General features: G+C 44.1%; 1 long non-coding RNA gene across 1 annotated transcript; it reads right to left on the bottom strand.

Annotated features, from left to right (window-relative positions):
• Nucleotides 1–18,910: 18,910 nt before the first annotated feature.
• On the bottom strand, nt 18,911–24,758 carry LOC116865296. Its single transcript, XR_004382167.1, has 4 exons — nt 24,737–24,758; nt 24,347–24,459; nt 20,844–20,953; nt 18,911–19,143 (listed from the first exon to the last, which is right to left on the bottom strand). It is a non-coding gene; the product is annotated as an uncharacterized LOC116865296 (long non-coding RNA).
• Nucleotides 24,759–27,498: the final 2,740 nt, after the last annotated feature.

The following is a 27,498-nucleotide window of genomic DNA, read 5'->3' on the forward strand; positions in this document are numbered from 1 at the left end:
TGACCTGAGCTGAAACCAAGAGTCGGATGCTCAACCAACTGAGCCACCCAGGAGCCCCAACACATGGATTCTTGAGGGCATGGTTTTAACCCAGAGCACTTCCTCTTGAAGCTATTGCAAGGCTGCAAAATACATGAAACAACTCTGCAAAATACATGAAACAACTCTGCTCACAGGCTTACAACTTGGGATCTCACAGCATAAAATCCTAATATTAAAGATGTGTGAAGTGTGTGGGATTTCTTGCTCCTTACTAGTGTGGAACCAATGTTGTATGACTCTCAGGGTTTCTCCCCTCTTCCTAGCATATTTCTGTGTTGCTTGCTTATACTATGAGCATCTAACCCTAACTTCAGGGTGTCAAGACAAGGGTCTGCTTGATAAATAGTGGGATACAAATGTCCTTCCTTTATTTCCACTCATCTATAATCTACCCAACTTTCAAGACTATGGTAGTCTCAAAATTCTAATACCTACCATTTTATTGAGGCTTTCAGCTGCCTGGGGTTACATGGCTCAAGTCACAAGGCTGGGTTCTACTACTGGAATTTCCCCCAAATCTTCTAGTAGAGATCTACTCATCCTACACTCTCTCGCCTCAACTCTTACAAAAGCATAAAGACTTCGTAATCTATCCCCTGATGTCATCCAGCCACCAGGCCCGGTCAGGAGAGGGGTACATGTCCCCTTTCCGGTATACGTTCCCATCTTCAACATTAGTCACAACATACCACATTTAGGGGGATTTAAGGTAGTAAACAAAACCATTACATTATCTATGGTTCACCGAGTATTTCCCTGAGAGCATGCATGAATGCAGACCAACATGGTAAGAGAGACTCCCCCTTTGGGCTGGGAAGTTTTGCATTCCTTTCTTTCAAGACCTAATTTCCAGAGTTATGACATCAACTTCTTTTTCGAGGTCTTACTTCTAGACAGACAATTGCAACTTTTGAGGGAACAGAGGAAGCATTTTCAGGAATCATGCCTTCTGCTTTTCACCCCTTGACTAGCCAGCAGCCCCATTTATGTCTCACCTGTATGGATGCTTCCCACAGACTTTCCCAGCCCTATTTGTATGAAATCTCCCTCCCTCCCTCTGGCTTTTTAAATTCAAGTTAAAGTGTTCTCAGGCAGACCACTCTTTGAAGGCATAGGCACAGATTTGTATTTTTTTTTTAAAGAGTATTTTTTTAAAGATTTTTATTTATTTATTTGACAGGTAGAGATCACAAGCAGGCAGAGAGGCAGGCAGAGAGAGAGGAGGAAGCAGGCTCCCCGCTGAGCAGAGAGCCCGATGCGGGGCTCGATCCCAGGACCCTGAGATCATGACCCAAGCCGAAGGCAGAGGCTTTAACCCACTGAGCCACCCAGGTGCCCCACAGATTTGTATTTTAAGAGGACCTTGGGGCACCTTGGTGGGTTAGTCGGTTAAGCAGCTGCCTTCAGCTCAGGTTACGATCCCAGAGTCCTGGGATCAAGTCCCGCATTAGGGTCCCTGCTCCACGGGGAGCCTGCTTCTCCCTCCACCTCTGTCTCCTTCTCTCTCTCTTTCTCTCATGAATAAATAAATAAAATATTAAAAAAAATAATAAGAGGGGCTTACAAAGACTTAACACAGAATGCCTGCATGGCTCAGTTGGTTAAGCGTCTGCCTTCAGCTCAGGTCATGATCCCAGAGTCCTACATCAGGGTCCTTGCTTGGCAGGGAGTCGGCTTCTAACTCTACTCCTCCCCACTACTTGTGTGCTCTCTCACTCTCTCTCTCTGTCTCTCTCAAATAAATAAATAAAATCCTTTTTAACTTTAACATAAAGAGGTGGTGATCAATGGGCAAGTTTTGGGCACTTCCCTTCGTTTACATGTTGGTGGCAGGACCAGGTGGCAAACAGATTTTTCTGTTTTAACTCCCACTGGGGGGAATGTGGTAGAGATTATTATGTCCGCCACTAGAGGGCGGATTTGTCAAATTTTGAGATGTTTGCGGGCAATGGAGAAGCTGTGGGAGTTTTTTTCTTGCTTTCACAAATCCCCTTGCATTAGGCAAGAGAAGAGACCAGGGTCACCAGAAAGAGGAAGAAACAAAGGTAGTGCCAGTGTTATTGTAAAAGTGGGCTCCCCTGGTGATCTTCTTCTCTAAGTGTGTATAGCATAGTGGGCTTGCCCTAGGGAAGCAAACAGCTCACCAGGTAGTAAGTGCCTCCTATACTCTCCACATGTCCATATGCCCTTATGCAGGCACTGTACTAGGCGTTTTACCTACATTATCTTCTTTGGTCCTCACGACAGCCTCCTGAGGCGAAATTTTTTAAGTAATTTCTTTACAAGTGAAGAAACAGGCTTATTAAGTTAAAAATATTGCTCAAAACTCAGTGGCTAATAAATGGCAGACTTGGGATTTGAATTGATGTCCATGGAGGAGAGGTGAAATGGGAAAAGGAAAAGTCTTGAAAGGGCCTGAAATTAAACAGTAAATCACCATTCAAAACCTCTAAGAGGGCTTCCGGGCAGGGAATTTTCTGTCTTTTTTCTTTTTTAAGATTTTATTTATTTATTTGACAGAGAGAGACACAGCGAGAGAGGGAACACAAGCAGGGGGAGTGGGAGACGGAGAAGCAGGCTTCCCTCTGAGCAGGGAGCCCTTTGCTGGGCTCCATCCCAGGACCCTGGGATCATGACCTGAGCCCAAGGCAGAAGCTTAACGACTAAGCCACCCAGGCACCCCAGGTCATTTTCTGTGTTACAGTAGCAGCTCTAAGTGGTCAAAATACCATTAAGCAAATTATATGTGTTTTTTGAAAAAAAAAAAAAAAGTGATCAACACAGAACATCTAAAGGATAAAGTGAAAACAACCTTCAAATCTTATTATCTACGTAAAGCACTTTTGATCATTTTTAGTCAAGATCCTACTGTGCTGGTTTTTAAAAAATTGTGCGTATATTATCATGTAGAGAAATACAGGATCTTCACCATCAGTATTAATGGTTTGTGTTTTATTCTATTGTACTTAGATCCCTTAAATCAGTTATCCAGTTCCTATTGATCAGCTTTTCATTAATTTCCATTTTTTTTGTTGCCATTATAAAAATTCTGTAACTTCTATCCAAGGGATACTCACTTTTGTTAATTGAATCCCATCTTATCTCCCTAAATTCCTTTGTCTTTTCTCCCTTTCTGCCATATCACTTCTTTAGCCACCAGATAACGGATAATAGCTGTATCTTTCAAAAAAAATTTTAGAAGATTTTATTTATTTATTTGACAGACAGATATCACAAGTAGGCAGAGAGGCAGGCAGAGAGAAAGGGGGAAGCAGGCTCCCTGCTGAGCAGAGAGCCTGACACGGGGCTTGATCCCAGGATCCTGAGACCATGACCCAAGCTGAAGGCAGAGGCTTAACCCACTTAGCCACCCAGGTGCCCCAATAGATCTATCTTTTAAAAAGTATCATCCGCGATGTCCCTCCACCTCCAGCTACAGCGCACCTTCTTTCTTTACCTAGACATCTTGAATTCTTGAGAGGGCTGTTTATAATTTGCCAGCCTCACTTTTTATTCCTCCTGCTTTCGCTTGAATCCACTCCAATCAGGTTTTCCTTCATGAAGAGTTCTTATCAATGTCACCAGTTGCTGACTGAGTGGTCTGTCCTCCATCTTTACCTTTCTCGCAATATTTGACCTACTGACTGTTCCTTTCTTTCTTGGAAAGCATCACTGGCCTTCCAGTAAACCACTTTCTTTGTTTTTCTCTTATTTTATTGGTCACTGCCCTTCATTGGCCACGGTCACCTTTGCTTGTTTCCACTTGCCCTCCTGACCTCCAAATTTTGGAGCAACTTTGTGTTCACATCTCAGTCAGATCTCTTTTCTGCCTACATTCATTCCTCAGGTGACCTCCTCTGGTCTCAGACCAAATACTATCTATAAGCCCAGACCTCTTCCTGAACTCTGGATTCCTAGTCCAACTGCCTACCTGACATCTTTACTGTGATGTCTCGTAGACATCTCAAACTTGTTGAGTAGAAAGCCCTTCATTTCTCTGACTTCATTTCATCCAATTTCTCCTTCTACAGGCTTTCCCATCTCAATAAATATACTTTTTATCCCCAAACCCGAGACATCCCCACTCCATTATTTCTCTGACAACACACATCTGTCAGGAAATCCTGGTAGCTCAACCTCTGAAACATCTAGAATTCAACCCCCTTCAACCACCTCTTGGCTTATTATAATTACAACCAAAGTCTTCATGCTTACACCCTTGCCCACTTCCACCCAGCAGGTAAAAACTCAGGTCGTTGACCATCTCTGCTGTGCTCTGATTCATCGATAGTAGAACCCCAGAGGCCTTACCATGGCTGACAAGGCCTTGAGTGGTCTTAGAGCTCTGACCTCTTGGGCTCCATGTCTTCATCCCTCCCCCACTCTGCTCAGGTCTCACTGGCCTCCTCACTGTCCTGACTTTGCTCCTACCCTTTGCTCTGTCTGGAATCATCTTTCTGCAGGTATCCCTACACTCTGCTTCTTTCCTTCCTTCAAGTCTCTGCTCAATGTCTCCTTGTCAGAGAGGCCATTCTAATCACCCTGTTAGGAGGGATACATTCCATTCTCTTTTGCCCTTACTTTTTTTTTTTTTTTTTGCCCTGCTTTCTTTCCTTTTTTTTTTTTTTAAAGATTTTATTTTTTTATCTGACAGAGATCACAAGTAGGCAAAGAAATGGGCAGAGAGAGAGAGAGGAGGAAGCAGGCTCCCCACTGAGATGAGAGCCCGATGTAGGACTCGATCCCAGGACCCTGGGATCACGACCCGAGCCAAAGGCAGAGGCTTTAATCCACTGAGCCACCCACGCGCCCCTGCCCTGGTTTATTTTTCTTACCATTACCACCATCATCACCACTACCAGCACACACACACACGCGAACACACACACACACACACACACACACACCAAACACAATTTATTTGTTGTCTCTCTCCCATAATTACAATGTACACTCCTTGAAGGCAGGCATTTTGTCTGTTTTCTTTTTGGTTGTGCCTCGAACTCCTAATCTAATGCCTGACAAAGATAAGGGCTCAATACATATCTGTTGAATGAATGAATAAATATTCATCTTCTCATGCAATAATCTCCTTAGGGTCAATTTCTGGGAGTGGGATTACTGACTCAAAGGGTATGAATATTAAAGATGCATTTGACACATTTTGTCATTATTTGATGCATTTGACCAATTTATATTGGTAGATAGCTCTTTGGAGTCGCTTTTGTAAGGGGCACTAATCCCATTGATGAGGGCTCCAGCCTCATACCTGATCACCTCACAAATGTCCAATTCTAAATACAATCCCCTAGGAATTAGAATTTTTAATGTATAAATTTTGGGGAAGACAGACACATTCATTCTATAGCCATAGTGAGTAAGAGTTTTGTACCAAGGAACCATTTTGACCTTGTCTTAGTGGACACAAAATAAATTTCATCAAAGATACTTATAACTTAAAAAAATATTTTTGGGGGGCATCTGGGTGGCTCAGTAGGTTAAAGCCTCTGCCTTCGGCTCAGGTCGTGATCTCAGGGTCCTGGGATCGAGCCCTGCATTGAGCTCTCTGCTCAGCAGGGAGCCTGCTTCCTCGTCTCTCTCTCTCTCTGCCTGCCTCTCTGCCTACTTGTGATCTCTGTGTGTCAAATAAATAAATTATTAAAAAAAAATATTTTTTTCAAGAAAGAGTGCATTTCCAAGCTGGGGGAGGGGCAGAGGGTGAGGAAGAGAGAGAATCCCAAGCAGGGTCCATGCTCAGCATGGAGCCCAATGTGGGACTTGATCTCATGACTCCAAAATCACAACCTGAGCTGAAATTACAAATCAAGAGCCATATGCTCAACCCACTGAACCACCCAGATGCCCTAAAGATACTTACAACTTTTAATACAGTGTTTCTCAATCCTGGCTCACTCCATGCCCTCTGAAAGCATAGATTCCTAGGCTCCACTGTAAAGATACTGAATCCAAGTCATTGGAGATGGGAGCCCATTGTTTTAAAATCACCATGGGTGATTATAATAGATGATGAGGATTTAAAAACATAACAAAACGGAACACTGCTTCATCTTTTTATCCTTTATACCTAGGAGAAAGTTTAATTTATAAATTAGGCACAGTAGGAGATTAACAACAGTAAGTAATCAAAACAAAATTACAACACTATACCAGAATACAAGTTATGCAACGTGGTCTTACTCTCTCAAAGTATCTTACCGTACAGTACCCGCCCTTCTTCTGGTGATGATGTGCAGTGGTAATAAGCCTACATGGGGAAATGAAGCGAGGTGAAGGATGTAGGCGCTGTGACCTGGTGTTAGGCAGCTCTTGACTTTCTGAGGATAGGTCGGAAGAAGGGTCACCTACTGTCAGACCGCAGGTGACTACAGGTAGCTGGAACCCTGGAAAGTGATACGATGAATCAGGAGAGATGATTGTCACACAATAGTTAACAGGTACTCAGGATTTACTGTGTCTGCTAATTACTCAAAGTGTGGACCGAGGACCAGCCACCCTGGCTTTTCTGGAGAGCTTGCTAGAAAAAATCAGCATCTCAGGCTCCAAACCACATTTACTGAATGAGAATTTGCATTTTAGAAAGACCCCTGGGTGATTCCTAGGCACATGGAGTTGGAGAAGGCTGCTTTCTTTTTAACCTCCCTTCATTTTATCTTTCCAACACTGTGGGGTAGTTTTTCGGATGTCTGGGCATTGGGGTCTAAGGAGGTTAAGAAGGTGCCTAAGGTCACACAGCTAGTAAGATTTCAAACTAGGTCCCATCTGACTCTAGAACCCAGGCTCTTAACAGATACACAATTTTATGTGCCAAAGATTTTCCTAGCATACTTACTAAGAATATTGATTCTTGTACTTCCATCTCTGAAGTTCTGATCCAGCCCATCTAGGGAAGGGCCCAGAAACCTGCATTTAAGTCCACCCATCCCAGGGATTTCAAGGCATGTGGTCACACAGAACACAATTTACAGAGCAGGGCACTTTACTTTCTGGATGTGCTTTTGGGTTGAGAACTACCTTAGTAGTTCCAAAGCACTTCAAAACAAGGGCTTGGCTGCTGATAATAAAGATATTTCCCACCTAGATGGACCCAGATCCCTGGAAGCCTCTGGAACCCCTCCTGAGCTTTGGGAGAGAGCAAGGAAGAGTCCCACTATAGCTGAACACATGTGTCAAAGCAGGGCTTTGCTTAGAGACCAGACAGACACTGAGGCCAGGTAAGATCTGGGATCTATTTAAGAACCAAACCAAAAGCTTATTTTTTACAATCTACAAAATTGAACGCAGGCATGTTGGTTACCTTTTTAAATTTTTATTATGATTTCATGTATAATTTAAATCACTGGATGGCTGTAATTCCTGCTAATAAATTGTGTACACTCTGAACACAATAAAAATCAACCAGCACAGCAGAATTGGTCTGTCCAACTGCTGAACCCTTGGGACATGGCAGAGTTACAGAACAATGGGACAAAAACTAGCCACAAAGTTGCAGAAGCTCTCCCTTCCAATTTTAACAGAACATGTTTTTCTTTCTAAAGAGTAGCTTATACACTCTCCACTTTTTTTTAAATAAATATTTTTGAAGACTCCATTTTATTATTGATTTTTTAATTTGTTTGAGAATGAAAGAGAGCATGAGCTGGGGCTTGGGGTGGGGGTTAGGAAAGGGAGAAGCAGACTCTGCACTGAACAGGGAGCCCAACCTGGGTCTTGATTCCAGGATCCTGGAACCCCGAGGGTAGAAGGGAAGATACAGAAATACATCATTTTAACACATTCACTTAGTGAAGGAAATGCCTCCTTAAAAGACATCTTCTTGGAACTTATCTTATCAATAAGGAGGAAATGAGGGCTTGGAAAATGTGGTAACAGCAGGCAGCCCCTATTTGGGGAATGCCTCCTCACTCAGTGTCAGACACGCCACCAGTGAGTCTCCGACAGTTACCCCAAACTTATAAGGAGCCGGAGCTCCAGGAGCGTATGGGTGTTCCCAGTGTAAAACTGGGGGAATGTGGTATCATCAATACGTATATTTGTCAGATCCTAGAGCAGTAATCTTCCGAACTGGCCACCTTATATTCATGGTTGAGAAAGTGATAAAGAGAAGAAAGGAAAATCTATACACGAAGAAAATTGGACATGGAAAGTTAACACCTCTAATGATTACTGTTGGGTGGTTAGAAATTCACCTTTGTAGCATCGTGTAGAGTTTGGCAATGTTCTAGACAAGTGGATGGTCTGGGCAAGGCCAGGTGGGTGATTTCCTCTTACAAAGCCTGAAGGAGACCCAGGCCATGAGATCCCACCTTTGTTTTCCCAAAGTGGGGTTCTGATATCAAGAAGGGTGCTAGATTCCGGGCAGAGATTTTGTTAAGGGACTTAAACCCAGAGAAACAGATGAAATCTAGGGATTTAGAATGTTACAATACTGCTCCCCAGGCACTGAATCATCGTCGTAGAATGCAAGCGTATATTGAGTAAGTGTTCCTTTTCCCCAGCTGATGGGTCTGTCTTCCTTTTCTGAACATCACAGTGTGCTGATGCTGAAGCCAAGTCTGGCAGTCTGTCTGGTAGCCTGTCTAAAGTTTCTGTAAGTGGTAGGAATCCAAGGAGGTGTGAATCAGTTATACTACAGTAACAAATAAGACTCACAAATCTCAATGTTTATGGTAACAAATGTTTGTTTCTCACTTCTGTATCCTACGGGGGTCTGCTGCTGCCTCATCCCACACCTCCATCCGGGGACCAGGCTGATGGAGTTGCCTCTCCCTGGACCGTTTCCTGTCATTGAGACAGAGGGAAATGTTTCTAGGGTCACTCCTGACCACTCTTCATAGGCTAAGTGAGCCCATAGCTACTCTGGAGTTCCACAGGGCAGGCTTTTACGGTTCCCTTTCAGGGAGAAGAATCAGAATATTAGGTGATGAGTAAATCAAATCTATTGCAAGGAGTAAAGCATTCTGAAAATCAAATTTGGGATCTAAATTCAGAGGTCAAGCGCAGCTGATGAGATTAAGGCCCGAATTGGGAGGGAAGACCAACAAAGCTAGAAACCACCAGAACTGGAGGAACATGGGGATTTGGAGCAAGGGTGGGGTCAAGGGTGATCGCCACGGATACCCTGGGTTGTTTGTAGCCACTGACTAGTGACTGGCTGGGACACAGGGAAGCTGGCTGGTTTAGAGGCTAAAAAACATGCAGACCTGGGGGACAGAAACCATTAGGGTCCATCAGGGAAGTGTGAGTGATGCATTCTGTGTTTACTTAGATCCGTGCTGTCTCTTTAGCTCTCCAGACACTGATCACCCTGGGGGAAACTGAGGCAGCATGCTACAGTAGTAAAGGGTTCTAGAACATTTCCCAGGCCTACAGCCTTAGAGGATCTTTTTTTAGAAACCTGAATGCTTTTTTTTTTTTTTTTTAATTGGACAAAAGCCTTCTAACTCACTTCAAAGGACTTTTGATAAAACGATGGTACAGTTAGGCAAGCCTTGCAGATAATTTCTGGTCTGTGATAAGTAATGATTTACAGAGAGCAACAGTCAGGACTGTTAAATGAGCTTTGTTTGTTTTCCCATGATCTGAAGCAGTATCAAGCCAGACTCTGCTACAAAGAAGAGAAAGCAAATAATTGCTCCAAGTAGGGAGTCAGATCAGGAAAAAGAACACAGGATCCAATTCTTGTTTTAGACCTTGAGAAAAAGAGTGGAGTGAATTCAGTTCAGCACTGTCTGCGTACTTCTATTTAGCGCGCACCTCACTAATTTGGGACTTTCCCCTCCTGTAAGACACCCAGCACCCTCTTGCATCCCACTACTTAGGTCTGCCTCTCAAGACAGGGTGTCAGCCCCCCAAATTTTCTCTCTTCTCCACTATCAAAATTACCATTCAGTTCCCTTGGTTGAGAAATTTAAGAGCATTGGCTGCAGAAGCTATGGCTAGACTAATTCAGACTAAAGTGCAAGAGACTAGTGAATATGTTAACCTTTTCTCGGAATAGTTCCATTTCAAAGCTTCCCAAAGACATTGCTTTGACTATGCAAACACTGCCTTAGGAGGAGAATGTGAGGCAAGGTGGCTTGCCAGTGGGGGTGCCTTTTTGATAGGGGGACTTGTCTGGATTATTCCCAGTCTCTTCTAAACAACCTGTGTTTGTGGTACCCTCTAGGATTTGTTAGCACCTAGCTTGACACACAATTCTGGCAGCCCAGAAGCCAATGGCTTCCGTATAACACAGAGCCATTTTCAGCAAGACAGTGCAAGTTCCAAGTGTCTGCAACTGCATGGTCAATAAAAAACTAGTAATTAGGGGATGCCTGGGTGGCTCAGTTGGTTGGGCATCCGCCTTTGGCTCAGGTCATAGTCCTGGGGTCCTGGGATCAAGACCCATGTAGGGCTCTCTGCTCAGTAAGGAGATTCCTTCTCCCTCTCCCTCTTCCTGATGCTCTGTCTGCTTGTGCCCCCCCCGCCCCATGTCAGATAGATAGATAAAATCTTAAAAAAAAAATGCCCTACATATTAACAGGCTCCATGCCGAGAAAATCATGAACTCCCAAGAACTTTCACCTGGATTAACATAGTTAATGTTCAAAAGGTCTGTGATGGACAGGGCAGGTCTCTTATTTCCCATTTGAAGAAAATGCAAGATGGTGGAGATGAGGTCACCTATCGAAGCCCGACCCCCCTACCCCAGCCATGTCTGGCACCAGCTGGGACCTGGCCACCATTTTGCTGCAGGTGTGGGGGGTGGGGGAGGGGGTGGGGCTGTTTTCTATATTGGTATTCTGCATCTGTGTGTGTCTTGATTGCTTTCTCAAAGGGTTCCATCTGCCTTCTATCTAATTATGTTACTAATCTTCATCCCAGTCCTTTGAGGATTTTTATCCTTGTTCTATAGAGATGCAGGTTTCCAGGGTTACCAGAAATCCATAGACTGAAGCCTTTCCCCGGCTTTCTTCTAAAGGTCCTGATCAGTGAAAGTCTTAGTTTTTGTCATCTCTATTTTCTGGATGCTGTGTCCCCGACAACGTCTTCTTTTCACTTCTACTTGCAGTCACTCCGTGAAGAACAATCCCTGAGAAGAAGATGTTTGGACCAAAAGAGGATGTAAAATGAGTGACAGACCCCATGGCCTCAATGAGGGTTAAAAAACAAACCAATCCCCAACTAGACCAGTATCGTGTTGTGGAAAGAGCTCTGCTGTCAGAATCAGCAGATCTGGGACAGTCTCGGCTTGTCAGTCAGTAACTGTGTGGTCCTGGCCGAGGCCTAGAATCGCTCCCGTCTGAGCCTTGGTTGCGTCACCTGAGTTAGGAAAAAATGGCCACATTGGTCTGTGAGGATTTGATGAGCCCATTCTGTCAGGCAGGGCTTCTCCTACTTTGTGTCATAGGAGTCAGCTGTGGGAAATGCAGGTTAAAACGTCATTTCGGAGTCTCTAAGTCTGAGGCGTGGGGTCTGAGATTCTAATTTGTTGTCATTGTTTTTTTTAAGATGTTATTAATTTATTTGCCAGAGAGAGAGAAAGCACGCACAAGCAGGGAGAGCAGAAGGCAGAGGGATAAGCAGGCTCCCCGCTGAGCAAAGAGCCCAATGGGGAACTCGATTCCAGGACCCTGAAATCATGACCTGAGCCAAAGGCAGATACTTAACCGACTGAGCCACCCAGGCATCCCAAGATTCTGATTTCTACCAAATCCCCAAGAGATGGGACCAAGATTGAGTACCACTGTCTCAAAAAACGTTGGGAGATCGTGCAGTGCCAACTCCTCAATTCATCTTCCTTGATATTGAAGACCCTCCACAAAGTTCTGTTGAAATGGGATGTTTATTGTTTTTCTTTACTACAGAAGTAATGAGGGGTATTTTTGTGGACACAAGGATGACTCACATCTCAACATGTTTCTTGGCTAACATTCAGACTGATTTGCTGTGCCAGGGGCTAAAGATTTGAAAACTTCCCAGCATCCTACCGCACTGGCAGTGAAATTAAACTCAACACCCAGGGCCTGTGTGATTAGAATAGTGAACTATTCTGATCTAGGTCAAAGACCTGTTGGTGGGAGAGTATTGTGGGAGCTGGACGAAGCCAAATTTGGGAAGCAGAAACTGTATTGCAAAAAAGAAAGTCCCATCAACTGTTCATATATCAGATAAATTGTTGTTTGGGTTGATGAGGAATTTGCTGCTTCAATTTGCCTTGAGGTGTGATGGATTTTTGACCCGGAGAAAAACTTACTCTTTTCTCATTTGCAGAAAGTGGGCAGTCTTGTTAAAGTCAAAACCATGTCCCTCTGTATTTCCACGTGCAAACTCTCCAACCCACCCCAGGGGCTGGACGATCTTGGGAAGGATCGTAGCGCAACCATACTGCTGACCCCAGACTTTGTTTTCTTCAGGATGATGAGTTAAAATTGAACAGTGCTTTATGGTTTCGAAAGTGCTTTCACCTACGTTACCTTTTTTTTGATCTCTAGGACTCCCCTTTAAGCCAAATAATCTCCAATTTCAATTTTGGACAATTTATATGATGCGTCCAAGGTCATGCTGAAAGTGGCAGAGCTGGAAGGCAAAACCATCTTCTGGCCACTTCTTTATTGCTCTTCCCACAATAACATATCTGTCCTTGTTCTAGAACAGTATCTTTTCAATCCTGGACTCACATTGGAAACTTTTTAAAAATACTGCTGCTTAGGTCCTATCCCAGATCAACTAAATCAGAATCTTTGCAATGGAGCCAATATCCATCTGCATTTTATTTTATAAGACTTTATTTACTTAATTTTATAAGACTTTATTTACTTATTTGACAGAGAGGGACAAAGCAAGAGAAGGAACACAAGCTCAGGGAGAGGGAAAGGGAGAAGCAGGCTCCCCGCCAAGTGGAGAGCTAGATGTGGGGCTGGATCCCAGGACCCTGGGATCATGACCTCAGCCAAAGGCAGACACTTAACTGAGTCACCCAGGCATCCCAGAAGTGATCATTTAGACAAGACTGTAGTGTGACTGAAAGATTGCTTGGAGATTTAGAAAAACACCTTATTAACTCCCTGGATCCGGGCATGATCTGAGAGGGTGGATTCACATTTTGAGGAAACTAGAACAGATTTTTCCCCTGGGATTGGGTCCTGGCTCCACTAATCTTCAGTGGGTCCCTGTACATACGTAACACTGTCTGGGTGTCATGGAAGAGGGGGATGCATTTCAAACCCCGGTAAAGTGATTCTCAGGCACTGTCCCATTTCCAAAGCCATGGCCACATCATTGTTGTTATTTGAGATTCCAATTAAGTGCTTCAGAATTACTCCTTAGAGAGAAAGAAAGAGAAGAGAGTCTGGTATCTCCCCATTAGTATTCCTACCATGTTAGTAGAAACACAATATAATTTTTACATCATTGTTTGAAATTTGTCCAAATGGAAAAATCTCAGTCAATTCCATTCAGCTGTTTGCTCTTGACCTTAGCTGAACATGAGACTCCAACTTCTAAATACCAGACTATTATCTGAGAGTCACAGCTCAGTGACCCCAACCTTAGAAAAGGAGACCTTAAGAGCCAGACTAAATTGGGCCCAAATTAATTTATTTTTGGCCAAAGATGATATGCTTCCTAAGCAGAAGAAGAACCATTGCTTTAGTTAAATATTTTGGGTCTCCCAAGCCCACATTTCAGGAAGGCCCCCTAACCTCTGTTAATGACATCTGAAGTCAGTTTGATGAGTGTTAATTGAAGGAATACTTAACTGGAAGATTCGAAATGGAGTAGAACAGAGTCCTAATCATTTGTTCATCAAACATTAGTCAAGCTATTACTATGTACCAGGTATTGGCCCACACATCGGTCTATGAAGATAAGTAAGCTGCAACCTCCAGGCTAGTGACTTCCCCTGCAGTGGGGAGACTGACAATATTCCCTCAGCATCCTCCTTGCAAAGTGGGAGCAGTATTTTTATATCTGACGTACACATCAGGAGAAAGAGAAGGACTGTCTGCCTTGTTAGCTTTCTGCTGTTCCTTTCTCACTCAGAACCCAAGCCACACAATCAGACTTTAATAAGCCAAGCTTGCTGTAGCTCCCAGTTTTGGAGCTCTTCAAGGTAGTTCAAGATAGGCAATACTCGTTGACCTCCTCCATTCTGTTAGTTCATCTTCTAACCAGGAAGAGGCAGAGGCTCACTGGGAAGTGGTAACTCCTTGGTTGATGTCTTAAAGCCACAGAGACCTTTTTCTGGATGCCCCATCTTGGGATGGTTGGGTAATTTCACCTGGACAAGGATAACGCATCATAGCACATTGCCCCATTTGGCCATTATTATCATATAACTCACTAAACCAGGGCAAGAATGTGGAATCTTGACATTTCACCCAACAAGCCATAAATACGACTCCATCAGGCCAAAAGGAGGGTCAAATGGGAAGTATTTGAAGTCTGGGCATTGACCAGAACGCTAGGTGGGGGATGAGCCTAAAACCTGCGAGGGTGGCTATCAGGGGGCGGTAAGGGTCACACATCAGATGTCCCCAGAGTCCGTGCAGGGGCTCAGGAATGAATGGGTAATCCTGGTTAGAAATAGGCTAAAAGGGAAAGGGATGGGGAACTGCAAGAGACCAAGGGGTCCTCAGCTGCCAGGATCAGGAACAGGCTGGAGTTCTCAGAGATGAGGCATCTCCACGCTGTGTTGGCAGAAGTGACGTCAGCATTTGGTTGGGTAACTGCCCAGAGCTGGGATCGGAGAGTTAAGCGAACGTAGCTGCTTAGGAAGCTGTTTCTACTCATTGAAGCAGAGTGAATTCTTCCATCTATGTTCTTAGCCTTATTGTTGCATTTATGGTAGTGTGTGTGTGTGTGTGTGTGTGTATGTGTGTGTGTTTATAAGTGTATACATATTTTAACATTTTAACATGTTACCTCCCCAGTGGACTCTGAAGCTTCCCAGAGCAAGACACTAGAGCTTACTCACATAGATGTTCCACATGGTAGACGTTGTTCACTTTACCCGACCCCTAATCCAGTATTCTTGACTGTGCCCCTGGAGGTTTCCACGTGCATGCTCAAACCCACACAACTGGACATTGCTAAAAAATTATCTGGGTTCTCTGGGTCACCGTTGTCTCTGACACGAGGGTGACACTGGCTTGCAAACCAGCGGCATAATGTTAGAGACCTTGCAAATCTGTTCCGCCCAGATATCCTAACGAGATACCATTTATGGAGAACTGGTATAACGTTGGCCATGCACTTATGGTGCTAACCTCAGTTAATGTACTCGAATGTCTGTTACCATCACTCCAGCTGATGAAGCAAAACCATCCCTAAGGATGCAGCCCTTCTCATCTCAGTGATTATAAATGGTTCTCTGATAGCTCCTGGTATTCTGCTTCCAGTTCTCTTATTTGGATCTCATTTTTCCTGGGCTGACAGTCTTCTAATGAGGTACGGCATTTCTGTTTTTCTGATTCCCACACACCAGGATAGAGCAAAAGCAATGCTATTTCATTGCTCTGACTTAATGCTTTTTGTGAAGAAAGGAAAAAAGAGAGGAAGAGTGGGAAAAAGGAAAGAGAAGGGAGGGCATGGAGGTAGAAAAGGAAGGGAAAAATAAGAGAAAAGAAATATGAGGAAAGTAAGACAGAAAAATAATGTGAATCTTCTGGACTGTTTGAGTTTTGCTTTGTTCAGAAAGGCGAATCCTTCAGAGTTTCTCTTTCAAGCCAGTGCCCTGTCAGAACTTGAAACATGTCTTCCGCCTAGTTACAAGCTATAGGAAACTTAAATGATACAAGGATAACTATCTAGATACTTCTGTTTAAGTTCTCTGTGGTGTGTATGTTCCTTAGTGGGGCTAGGGTGACCACTTCGGAGTTTGAAAACCAAAGATGAACTCTGTGTTTTGCTTTTTTTTAAATTCCAGGACACCAGTCTCTGCTCATGATTTCATTTCACTGTGTGAGGCTTCAGTTGGATGGCTAAGAGGATGGCAATTCAGGTATTCATTTCCAGCTCATTGATTTGTCAGGGGGTAGGGGGAGGAAGATGATCAACTTTCTTATATCTCCATTGCTTTGTACATTTTGAAGACAGAAAAAAAAATGTCCTTTGCTCCTTCTGTCCTGCTGAGCTTCCCAGATGCTGATTCGTCCCCTCTTTCCTGTCTCAGCCCATTGCTGGCTGGCCTTGTCTCCAGTTCTGTGTCCTCCGCTGCTCCAGACCGTGCCTACTGCCAACCCCGAGTAGCCGTCCCATGTGAGGGGCTTCTTTTTACTCCAGTCAGTGGACATCCACTGGCTATGTCTGTTCTCCTTTCCGGTGCGTCTTTTAGTGATGCTCCTGATGAGAGATGAAGTAAAAAGCCAGAGCACCAGGTCTGAGAAAGAAGAAAAGCAAAATTCTCAACAGTAGAATCAATTAAAATCAGGGCGTTAGCGACTGTGTTTGGGTTTATGAGTGTGTGAGTGTGTGTGTGTGTTTGGGGAAGATGTGATGATGGACAATCATGTCGGGGGGGGGGCGTGTCTGGGTGGCTCAGTCAGTTAAGCGTCTGTCTTTAGCTCCGGTCATGATCTCAGGGTCCTGGGATCGAGCCCCACATCAGGCTCCTGCTTCTCCCTCTGTCCCTCCCCCTGCTTGTACTCTCTCCCTCTCTCTGTCAAATAAATAAAATCTTAAACAACAACAACAACAACAACAGAATCCCTCAACTGGAAAGTAGAAGGGAATGCAGGGGACAGCAGTGTTGCCCACGTTGGTGAGAGCCGAGCTGAAAACATAAATGCTTTCTCTTCTGTTGCTCCAAAACTACCTAATCTTATATTCTTGCTGAAGGCAACTTAATCCTTCTGCCCATCACACTGTCCCCATCCAATGATACAGCATTTCTCGTTTGCTGGTTTCGTGGAGACTCACAGGGCTGCTCAGCCCATTTTTTACAGTATGATCTGATTTCAGTGATTTTATAAGGTTGACTCATTAGAGGCAAGTTGGAGGGGGTCCCCAGAACAAATGAATAGCCTGCTAAGCCACCCATTTAAAATGACAATAATAAAAATGTTCATAAACATCAATATTTGCACCACGGTTTATGGTCGCTTTTAACGAGCAATTCTGCTGTGATCTTTGAATGATTTCCTTTAGTAGATGATCTTCCCACTTGTCAGATTTAATCTTGACTCAATATGATTTTGCTACCCCACCTCATGTGTGCTTGAATTAAAAAGCCTTTTGGCTTATTTCCACAACTGAACTCGAGAGTCAGACTCCTTACGGATTTTTCTAAGTGGCTGTCACCTCGCTGCATGTTTTGGGGGTGGAGGGTGTTGCTGATTTAAATTAAAACCCACTTAGGGGAATGAATAATTCAGGCCTTCCAAAATCCATTTCTGGGCCAGAATTATCTGGGTGGGGTCTCCAGACAACTACTGAGTAAATTACCTAATTCACTTTCAATTTTTTTATTTCCTGCTTTTTACACATTGACTTAGTAGGCCACAAAAAGTTCTTAAACATAGATTGGGCTGGGTAATCAATAGGTTTTATTCACTCTTCGAGACTCAGTTTTCTCATCTACAGAATGGGGGTGATAACAACCCTTAAAGCTCAGAGTTATATGTATATGTGTATATACATGTATGTATGTATATGAATCTTATTTACATAAGCTATTATATACTAAGAGTCTAGTGTCATAGTGCCCGGTGTGTTAACCATCATTATAATTACAATGCAGTGGTCCCCTGTAAGACTTTCCCGAAGCTCCTCAGTCAGATGCATGAACACAGTAGGCTGTTTGGTGTTTCCCTATTTTGAAATACCTTAACATAGCTTAACAGGTACACGTAGATCACACAGGCAGCAATAATTAACCAGATCTTCCTCCAGGGATCTCCTTTTTGTTGTTCTTTTTTGCTTATCCACTTTCGTGGATGTGAATCTTTTACATTAAGGATTAGATGGGGGAATGGAGTGTTCTGTTTATTAAGAGGTTAACTTAAAATTATCTATAAAACCTCTTTTGTCCAGATCCTTTCTTTTTTTTCCCAAAGACCTTATTTATTTATTTATTTATTTGAGAGATAGAACAAGTGGAGGAAGATGTACAGTAAGAGGGAGAAGCAGGCTTCCTGCTGAGCTGGGAGCCCAATGTGGGGCTTGATCCTGGGATCCTGAGATCATGACTTAAGCTGAAGGTAGACGACTAACCGACCGAGCCACCCGGGTGCCCCTATTGTCTAGATCATATTGAAACTAATTTCCAGCTGGATAAGTTCATTTTCCCACCCTCAGACAATTCCAGGGACAGTGAAGTTTATCTTGGTGGTACAGATCTTTGGGTGCCTGGGTCATCACCCTGAATGCTGGCTTTTATCATACAGGCCCAAAAACACAGAGGCTGAAGAGGAGTTGTTAGCCGATTTTGACTTGCGCCGAAGTTGGCACCAAGACTAAATTTTCACTAGGTTTACTAGAACTATTTCTTACCCCATTATGTCGTGTAGACACTCAATAAACATTTGTCAAATAAACGATGATTGTATATTTTTTCCCCAACATACTCAGCCTTGCTTACCACATCTCTCTCCCATCTTTTCCTGAAAGTGTTTAAGATAGCTTATAAGGACTCCTAAAATATAAAAAGACATTATTCTGTAGGAGACATTACTCAAGGGTAAACCAGTCTGAGGCTCCTCTTCCCTTTCTCTCTGCTGTGTGGTCAGCTGTCGCGGGCCCAGGTCTGCTGAGGAAATCGGGCAGCAGGGTGGGCAAAATGTTAGCCAGATAGAGCTAACTGGAGCCTCTCCCCCGGGACAGAGACAGTTCTCAACGTCAGTATGATATTTCCTTGCAAAATCTTCCCTTAGTTCCGTTAGCGTGGGTGGGTCCCGTTCTTTTCCACAAAATAATCCCTGACTGGATCTGAACGTCAGATTTGGTTCCAAGCTTTCCAGAGGATGTTCACAGACTGGAAACACAGAGCAAGCTGCTGTTCATGTGGTACATTAGTTACACTGTCAAATAACATGTTCAACATCTGGACTCCTTTGTGAATGACGTATTTCTGAATTTCAACCAGTGGGTCCAATTGTTAACCTGAAAAAAAAGACAATAAATACAGAACAGAGTGGCAAACAAAAGTTTCAAAACACCAGGAAAACAGTATATTCATTATAATTCTTTTCAGATTAACTGTTTGATAGTCTATGCATTTTAATTTGGACAGAAAGCCGTATTAGTCAACTTACTATCTAAAAACATAACTAACAAACTGTTTAATAATAAGTTTATCCTACAATTTTTTTTTTTTTTTTTATGTTTCAGACTCTTTGGCAGCCAATGCAAGCATGAAAACTTCCTTGTTGTAAGTTAACAAGAATGTCATGGGATAAAGCAGAATATTACCACTCAAGTAGTTATAGTGTACCCTAAAAAAGAGATTTATTCTGAACATCTTCATAAAATTTCAGTTCAACCCAGTGAACAACATCTTTGAGTAAACTCATACAGTAGCACTAACACAAATTTTCCTTGTCTCTGGTAATATCTTCCAATGCAGGCAGATGGGGTTATCTCCAAGTGAAATTCAGGAAAAATGCTTAAGGGGACAAGGGGGCAGTGGGCACCAATCTCCTTTTATTGGCCTTTCTTCAGGATGGCTTGCCCATCTTTTATTCAGTTCATCTCAAGAAATATTTATTGAGCACCTACTATGTATACTGTGCTAATTGCAACGGATGCATATGTAAATAAGGTAGAGTCCCTGCCTTCATAAAGGGATCAGAGACATCAACCAAGAGGATATAACTGGGACAAATAAAAAGCACCTACTATGTGTTAGGCCTCCTCACAGACATTTCACACCTGTTGTCTGTTAAATAAATCTCTCTCTCTCTTTTTTAAAGTTTATTGATTTAAGTCATCTCTACACCCAACATGGGGCTCGAACTCATTACCCTGAGATTGAGAGTCACATGCTCTTCCAACTGGGACAGCTCCTCCAACCGAGCCAGTCCCAAGTAGATATTATTTTGCCCATTTTAGGATACTGGTGCTCAAAGAACTTAGGTCATGCAGATGTGGGATTTGAATTCAAGTCTGCCTGATTTGATAATCTAGAGTCCTGTGCCATCCAATATGGAAGCTACAAGTCATGTGTGGCTGTTTATGTGTAAAGCAATACACATTAAATAAAAATGTAAAATTTAGTTGTTTGTCCCAATTAGCCCCATTTCAAGTGCTTGACAGCCACATGTGGCTAGCGGCTAAAGAACTGGACAGTGCAGATTTAGGACCATTCCACCGTCACAGGAAGTTCTACTGCTCAGCAATGGTCTAGACTCTTCAAAGGAGGGATCAACTCCATGTCAACGTCACTATCCTAAGCCCAGAACGGATTTCCAGATTCCAACCCAGGAATCACTATAATCAGCATTGTTTCTTTTCCCTGGACCTTTTCTCTTCTCAGAAGGGAAGCTACTGAATAAGGACTTAACCTGGCACACTCTTCCAACATTGCTCACCTTGCAGGTCGACGTTTGGAGGCGAACGGGAGATGTTTTTAACAATCGGAATTGCAGAGAATTAAATAAGACAATAAATCACATTCCTCTGTGTGAAGCCTGGCATAGCGTAGGCCCTCAAGAAATGTCAATACAATATTAAAGAGTGTGGAACGTGAAGTCACAGGGCTGGTCGGAGGCCCCGCTTACCACTTTGTAACCACATGGCCCGGACAGATCAGTCAATTTCTCCAAACCCCATTTCCTTAATTATAATTGGAGGTTATATCTGACCTTGCTATCTTGGAGGACTGGGATGAAGCCCATGAGCTACCAGGTAAGAAACCACTCTGTCAAGTTAAAGCTTTGTAAAGTAAGGTCTTCCTTCTGTTCTCCTTTGTGCCCTGAAAAAAAATGATTAATATATAAATAATAAATAAATAAATAAATTCCCAATCGTAGCTTGTTTACCAGGGAATTGCCTCTTTTTCCTGAAAAATGGAGGACCAAAAAGATATGGTTTATGGAGGGACAAAGTCATGGGAGATTACCCAGATTTTATTGCAGTTGAAAAATGGAAAGAAAGAACTGGGGGACAGTGAGAGAAGAACAGAAGAAATCTTGATGAATTCCCTAGCAGTCGGGGCGAGGGCTGTGGAGATTGCCTGGGTGCGTGTGGAGCAGATGCTTCTCCATCCGTCTCGTGTTAGCGGGTCAAGATGGCCTTCAGTGGAGAGCTTCCAGTGGACCCCACTGACCACCCATAACTGCCCAAGCTACCCACATGGGTCCTGGGGAACAGACATGCCTCAGGCATCCTTGTCACCTGCTAAACACAGCTGTCCCCTGGGAACCTCCATGCCGCAGCCTGGCAGGCTCGTAGGAGAAATGATCCACATTAAATCTAGCTCCTTCCATTCCAGATGAAAAGTGACATTCATACAAAAGCAATTCAGGTTAATTATCACTTTCCAGGAATTTTAACCCACTTGTGAAAAGGCTTGTTAGAACTGCTCCTTTTTTCCCCCCTCCACATCTACAACTCACACTTGTGACCTCAAAGCCAGGCTGGTTCCCTGAAGGTTGCTTCCCTCCAGTCATGCCCCCGAATCACCCAGATCATCATTTCCGTGTCACCCACCCTTCCTCACTGCCTCTCAGCCCTGGTGGGGGTCACCTCTCACTGGGCTGTCAGCCTGCCCCCCTGGGGGTACAGTCCTCTCAGTAGGATGCTCCCTCTTTGTGGGCATATGAGTGGGCAGCACATACCCCACACTATCCAACATTTTCTTATACATAGCACCCAGGGGCCAACGAGTGGGTGTGTCAGACATTACCAAAGAGCTGGTATAACTAAAGGGAATTATAATAAATAGGGCACAAAGGGAAAAAGATCTTAAAGAAAAACTGCTAAGTGAGTATCCAGGAAGGCAAAGGAAAAGCATGAACAAAGTCTACTCCTCACAAAGGAACACTCAGAGGCATACCCCTATTCCCAGCTGTGATCGCCATCCCTAGGTGGACCATACCCCTCTCAGGGAACCCATTCTTCTTCAAAGCTCCCAAGTCATAAAACCATCACCCTTTGGGAAATCCTACTCTCTCCCCTTAGAGGATACATTGCTTTGCTAGACTCCCATAGCCAAGTACCACACCAGGGTGGCTTACGTAGCAGATGTTTATTTTCTCACCATTTTGTGATTCTGGAATCAAGTGTCAGCAAGGTATTTTTTTTTTTTTTTTTCCTGAGACCTCTCTCCTTGTCCTGTACATGGCTATCTTCTTCCTGTGTCTTCACATGGTCTTCTTTCTATATCTCTGTCCTAATTTCTTCTCACAAGGACAGCAGCCATATTGAATCATTTTAATGACTTCATTTTAAAGATTTTTTTTTTTTTTTTTTTTGACAGAGAGAGATCACAAATAGGTAGAGAGGCAGGCAGAGAGAGAGGAGGAAAGCAGGCTCCCTGCCGAACAGAGAGCCCGATGTGGGGCTTGATCCCAGGACCCTGGGATCATGACCTGAGCGGAAGGCAGAGGCTTTAACCCACTGAGTCACCCAGGTGCCCCTAATGACTTCATTTTAACTTACTTACATTTTTAAAGACCCCATCTCCAGATACAGTCACATTCTGAGGTTCTGGGGGTTAGGACTTCAATGTATAAATTCTGGGGTGTGGGAGGAGACACAATTTTGCTCCTACCAGGGAACAATATTAAATTCTTGGGCTGGATATTTTTCTGGGTGCCTCTGAAATCAGCAGCAGGAGGTTGTCATCCCTCGGTCCTGGTGACCCCCCCAGGGCACAGAGGGATGAGAAAGCGGGCAGAATTGCTCTGGTGTCTTCGCAAACAGCCAATTCATCCTACCCAGGGCCGGTGAGGGGACTAATCCTTGTTCTCACCAGCAACATATTGCCGAATGCCCGTTCTCCAAGAATGCCAGAAGATTCCCCATGACCTCTAACATCAATTTCAACTTGGATAATGAGTTTTCCTCTCCCTGTCCTTCTCGCTGAAACAATGTTCTGCATACGATGACTCCTTAACGGCAAGCCTTGACTAGAACAAATCGTGATAAGGCTTTGGAATCAAGGGGACCGGAACTGGTGTGGAGGTCCCACCCCTTACTACCTGTGTACCTGTGGGCAATCAGCTCAGTCCATTCCATAAACATTTAGCAAGCACAGACCAAAGGCCAGGCACTGTGCTAAATCTGAGATGCGGAGATGAGTAAGATCAGATTTCTCTCTCCGGGAGTCTAGTAGAGGCTGGCAGAAACGTAAACGAATAATTACCACCGAGCGAATAATAAGGGCTTTAATAGTGTTAGATGCAGGCTGCTGTTGGGTTCAGAGCCCAGGGGAGGGGACCTGGTGGAGATGGTAATGGTTGAGCCCGTCCTAAAGGATGAATATAACCGGTTGAAGGGAACTTGGCTGATTAAGGACAAGGGTGTTTCTGGTCAAAGGGAGGTCACCACTCCCAGCATGGGGGCTAGGAACACCTAACTCCCAGGGCTGTTGTAAAAATCCATGGCTAAGGGTATGAGTTTAAAGGGTCTAGCACAGACAGTAACAGGTGCTGCCAACTACAGCAGAGGGGGCCCCTCCCCCACCTGGTCCCTGCCACTCTCCGCTACTCTCCTCTCTGTGGCAACTCTGAGCTTGCGACTTAGCAAGCCTCCCCATGTCCGTGTGAGTTTCAGGTCTGGCAAAGATCCTACTTTCCTTGCTACTGTCAAAACTGCTTGTATTCTGTGCATCTTAATTCAGAGGTTGCAGGGGTATTTGGCCACCTTCGCAACTTCTCCCCGCAGCACATAAATTATAGGTCCAGAAATGCAAATAGAAGCACAATGGGAAGGTTTGAGTGTGCTGGTGCATGCACCAAATTATTCTCCGCATGATAATTTCTATTACTGCAATTAGACTCTGTAATTAAAAATCACTGATGTTTCATGACAGCCCGCAATTGGATTTGGGGCACAAAGGAGAGGGTTGGGGTGTGCTGGTATGGGTGGGGACACTGCACACAGGGTTTAATCGGGGCTGGGAAAGGGTGTCGTCGTCGTCCTTGAGGGCCATTCACTAATAAAAAGTTTTCTCATTTATATATGGAAATAATGAGGCAAAGGAGCTAATTTAAAACAAAAAGAAGAAGAAGAAGAAGAAGAAGGAGAAGAAGGAGAAGAAGGAGAAGAAGGAGAAGAAGGAGAAGAAGGAGAAGAAGGAGAAGGCAGAAAGAGAAGATACGCAACAAACGTACAGATCACTTAGAAAGCCACAGTAATTTACCTGCCTGCTTTCCTTTTCTGGAAGATTTTTATCTCTGGCTGGCATTGTCGTAAATTACTTAGTAAAGCTGAAGTCAAAATTGGTTTTCAGTGAGTTCCACCTCTGTTTGACCCCTGTGTAAACAAGAAACCACACTGGATTTTCTCACACGTTTAGCTGTGTAACAGCTCCCAAGAAACCAGGATTTCTGTTTCCAGTTGACCACGACTCCAGGGCTCACAGATCAGGGATGGCAGAGAATCAAATGTAGGCTCCTGGCCCCTGGGTGGTGGTGGGGGATCCTCCCTGCCACCTGCTGGGGGGTAAACAGGGCCTGTCCTTGGCATCCCTCCCACGTGCAAAGGAGACAGAAGGAAGGGAACCTCTGAGGAAATCTAGCTCCCTTCTCACCCTGGTCGGAAAGGGATTTTTTTTTTCCTCCGGCCTCTGAGAAGGTCTTCGTCCTGTAAAAGTAAATTAGGTAGAAAATTACTTTTTGACAAACTTGACTGAAGCTGTGAAAGTCATTCTGCCTAAGTTTGAAAAGTGATTGGAACTGAAGGTTTTTTTTGTTTTTTTTTTTGTTTTTTTTTAAAGATTCACTCTTCTTTTCTTTTTAAAAAAGCAGATCGCCCTCGGGTAATGAATAGGAATTCAGACAGATGGTGAATACTTTTCTTCTTCTTTGCCTGATTCTGATGGGGAGCTCTTGTCTCCATTAGCATGTCAATACCGAGGGCCCTCTTGAATTTTCTAGCCATTCCGGATCAGTCTGTAGAATTTTCCATTCTTTCTCATTCTGAAGTGGGTCCTGTTTCAGGATTAAATGGGGTTCCTGGCTAGTTTTGGGGGGAATACAATGGCATATTTAAGTGGTTGTGTCTATGATTGTTTGTTGTCTAGGGCTGGGTAAAAAAACATCCTAAAACTTAGTGTTTTAAGACAACAGTGAGTCCTTATTTTTCTTCTGTGGGCTGCCTGGGCTGTTCCTCTGGCGGGCCGGCAGAAGGACGAGGCTGGAGGGTCCACAAAGGCCCCTCTCCTGTGCCTGGGGTGTGGGTGCTGTCAGCCAGGGTGCCTCTGTTCTCCATGTAGGCAGTCTCTCCACAAAGGCTCATGCCCCAGGCCCTCTGCGCCTCCAGCATGTCCTACTAGCACGGTTATTGGGCTCAGAGGGCCTGACTGATCACACCCTCAAGGATAGGCCCAGAAATATCATTTCCACCACAGGCTGTTGGCCAAAACAAGAGACAAAGCCACCCAAGGATATGGGGAAACTGAAGGGAAAAGGAGACTGACTCCACCTCCTGGAGTGAGGAGTTTGCACAATTAGGGTGGGAAAGGAGTGCTGGTAGCCATCTTTGAGACAAAGGCCGCCATGGTAAAATGCGTCCTCAGCTGATGATTGAGAACTTCTTCCAGGAAATGGAGGATTGTCAGTCTTACTGAGTGGACCCTGGATAAGCTGATGAGAATGAAGAAGGATGACAGGTGTAGTTATTACGCCTTGCACACCTCCTTAACGTGCGCTGAGCATGGTGTAAGGTGCTTTGCCTTCACCTTCTAGAAAACAACTCTGAAAGGGTAGTGTTTTTATACCTACTTTACATATGGGGAAACTGAGGCTTGGAGACCCTGTAATACAGGGGTTAATTGCAGTCAGCTGTGAAGGATGCTGAAGGGGAGCTTGCTGCCTCTCTATGCCCCCTGCTTCCCCGAGGGGCCTCAGCTCTGCACCTGTCTGGGCCGTACCAGCCAGACCCCTGTCACCATTCCCCATCTGAAGACCTCCTACACTGAGACTTTTTCTAAGCCTGCTTTTTGTTCAGTGACAAGAAGTACTGAAAGGTTTTTAGTTAAACTTATCCCATCAAATATGTTATCCTTTAAGTTGTCAGCCTTGGCTCACCCAGTTAAAATTTTTTCTTTCTTTCTTTTTTTTTTTTTAAGATTTTATTTATTTACTTGACAGAGATCACAGGTAGGCAGAGAGAGGAGGAAGCAGGCTCCCCGCTGAGCAGAGAGCCCGATGTGGGGCTCGATCCCAGGACCCTGAGATCATGACCCAAGCCGAAGGCAGAGGCTTTAACCCACTGAGCCACCCAGGCACCCTTCTTTCTTTCTTTTTTTAATATTTTATTTATTTATTTGACAGAGAGAGAGACACAGCGAGAGAGGGAACACAAGCAGGGGGAGTTGGAGAGGGAGAAGCAGGCTTCCTGCTAAGCAGGGAGCCCAGTGTATGTCTCGATCCCAGGACCCTGGGATCCTGACCTGAGATGAAGGCAGATAGATGCTTAATGACTGAGCCACCCAGGTGCCCCTAAAATTTTTTAAGAAGGCATTTGGCTGGGAGCCTGGGTGGCATAGTTGGTTAAGCTTCTGGCTCTTTTTTTCTTTTTTTTTTAAATTATTTTTATTAACATATAATGTATTATTTGCCCTAGGGGTACAGGTCTGTGAATCATCAGGCTTACACATTTCACAGCACTCACCATAGCACATAACCTCCCCAGTGGCCATAACCTAATCACCCTCTCCCTACCACCCCCCCCCCCCAAGCAACGCTCAGTTTGTTTTGTGAGATTAAGAGTCTCTTATGGTTCCCTCCTGATCCCATTTTGTTTCATTTTTTCCTTCCCTACCCCCCGCGACACCCCTGCCTCTGTCCTACCTCTCAAATTCCTCAAATCAGAGAGATCATATGATAATTGTCTTTCTCTGATTGACTTATTTCGCTCAGCATAATACCCTCTAGTTCCATCCGTGTTGTTGCAAATGGTGAGATTTCATTTCTTTTGATAACCCTCCAACTCTTGATTTTTGGCTCAGGTCATGGTCTCAGGGTCATGAAATCGAGCCACAAGTTGGGGTCTCTGCTGAGCGTGGACTCTAAGATTCTCTCTCTCTGCCTTTCTTCCTTCCCTCTATCACCGCTCGAGCAACACACTCTCAAAAAAAAAGGCATTTGGCCCAGAAATTCAAGAGAATATTGAAGAATTTAGAAGGGAACTGGTTATGTAGCTATTAAGCCTTATTATAAAGCTACATTAATTTGAAAATGTTGTATTAATGCCAGGGAAGACAAGTGGAAGAGAATAAGGAACTCAAGGTTAGTTCCACCCATACAGAAGAATGGTTACACACAGGATAAAATACAAATCCCTGGAGGG

This window comes from Lontra canadensis, unplaced genomic scaffold, assembly GCF_010015895.1.
Source record: "Lontra canadensis isolate GAN:19392208 unplaced genomic scaffold, GSC_riverotter_1.0 scaffold7, whole genome shotgun sequence".
In the NCBI taxonomy this organism is placed as follows: Eukaryota; Metazoa; Chordata; class Mammalia; order Carnivora; family Mustelidae; genus Lontra; species Lontra canadensis.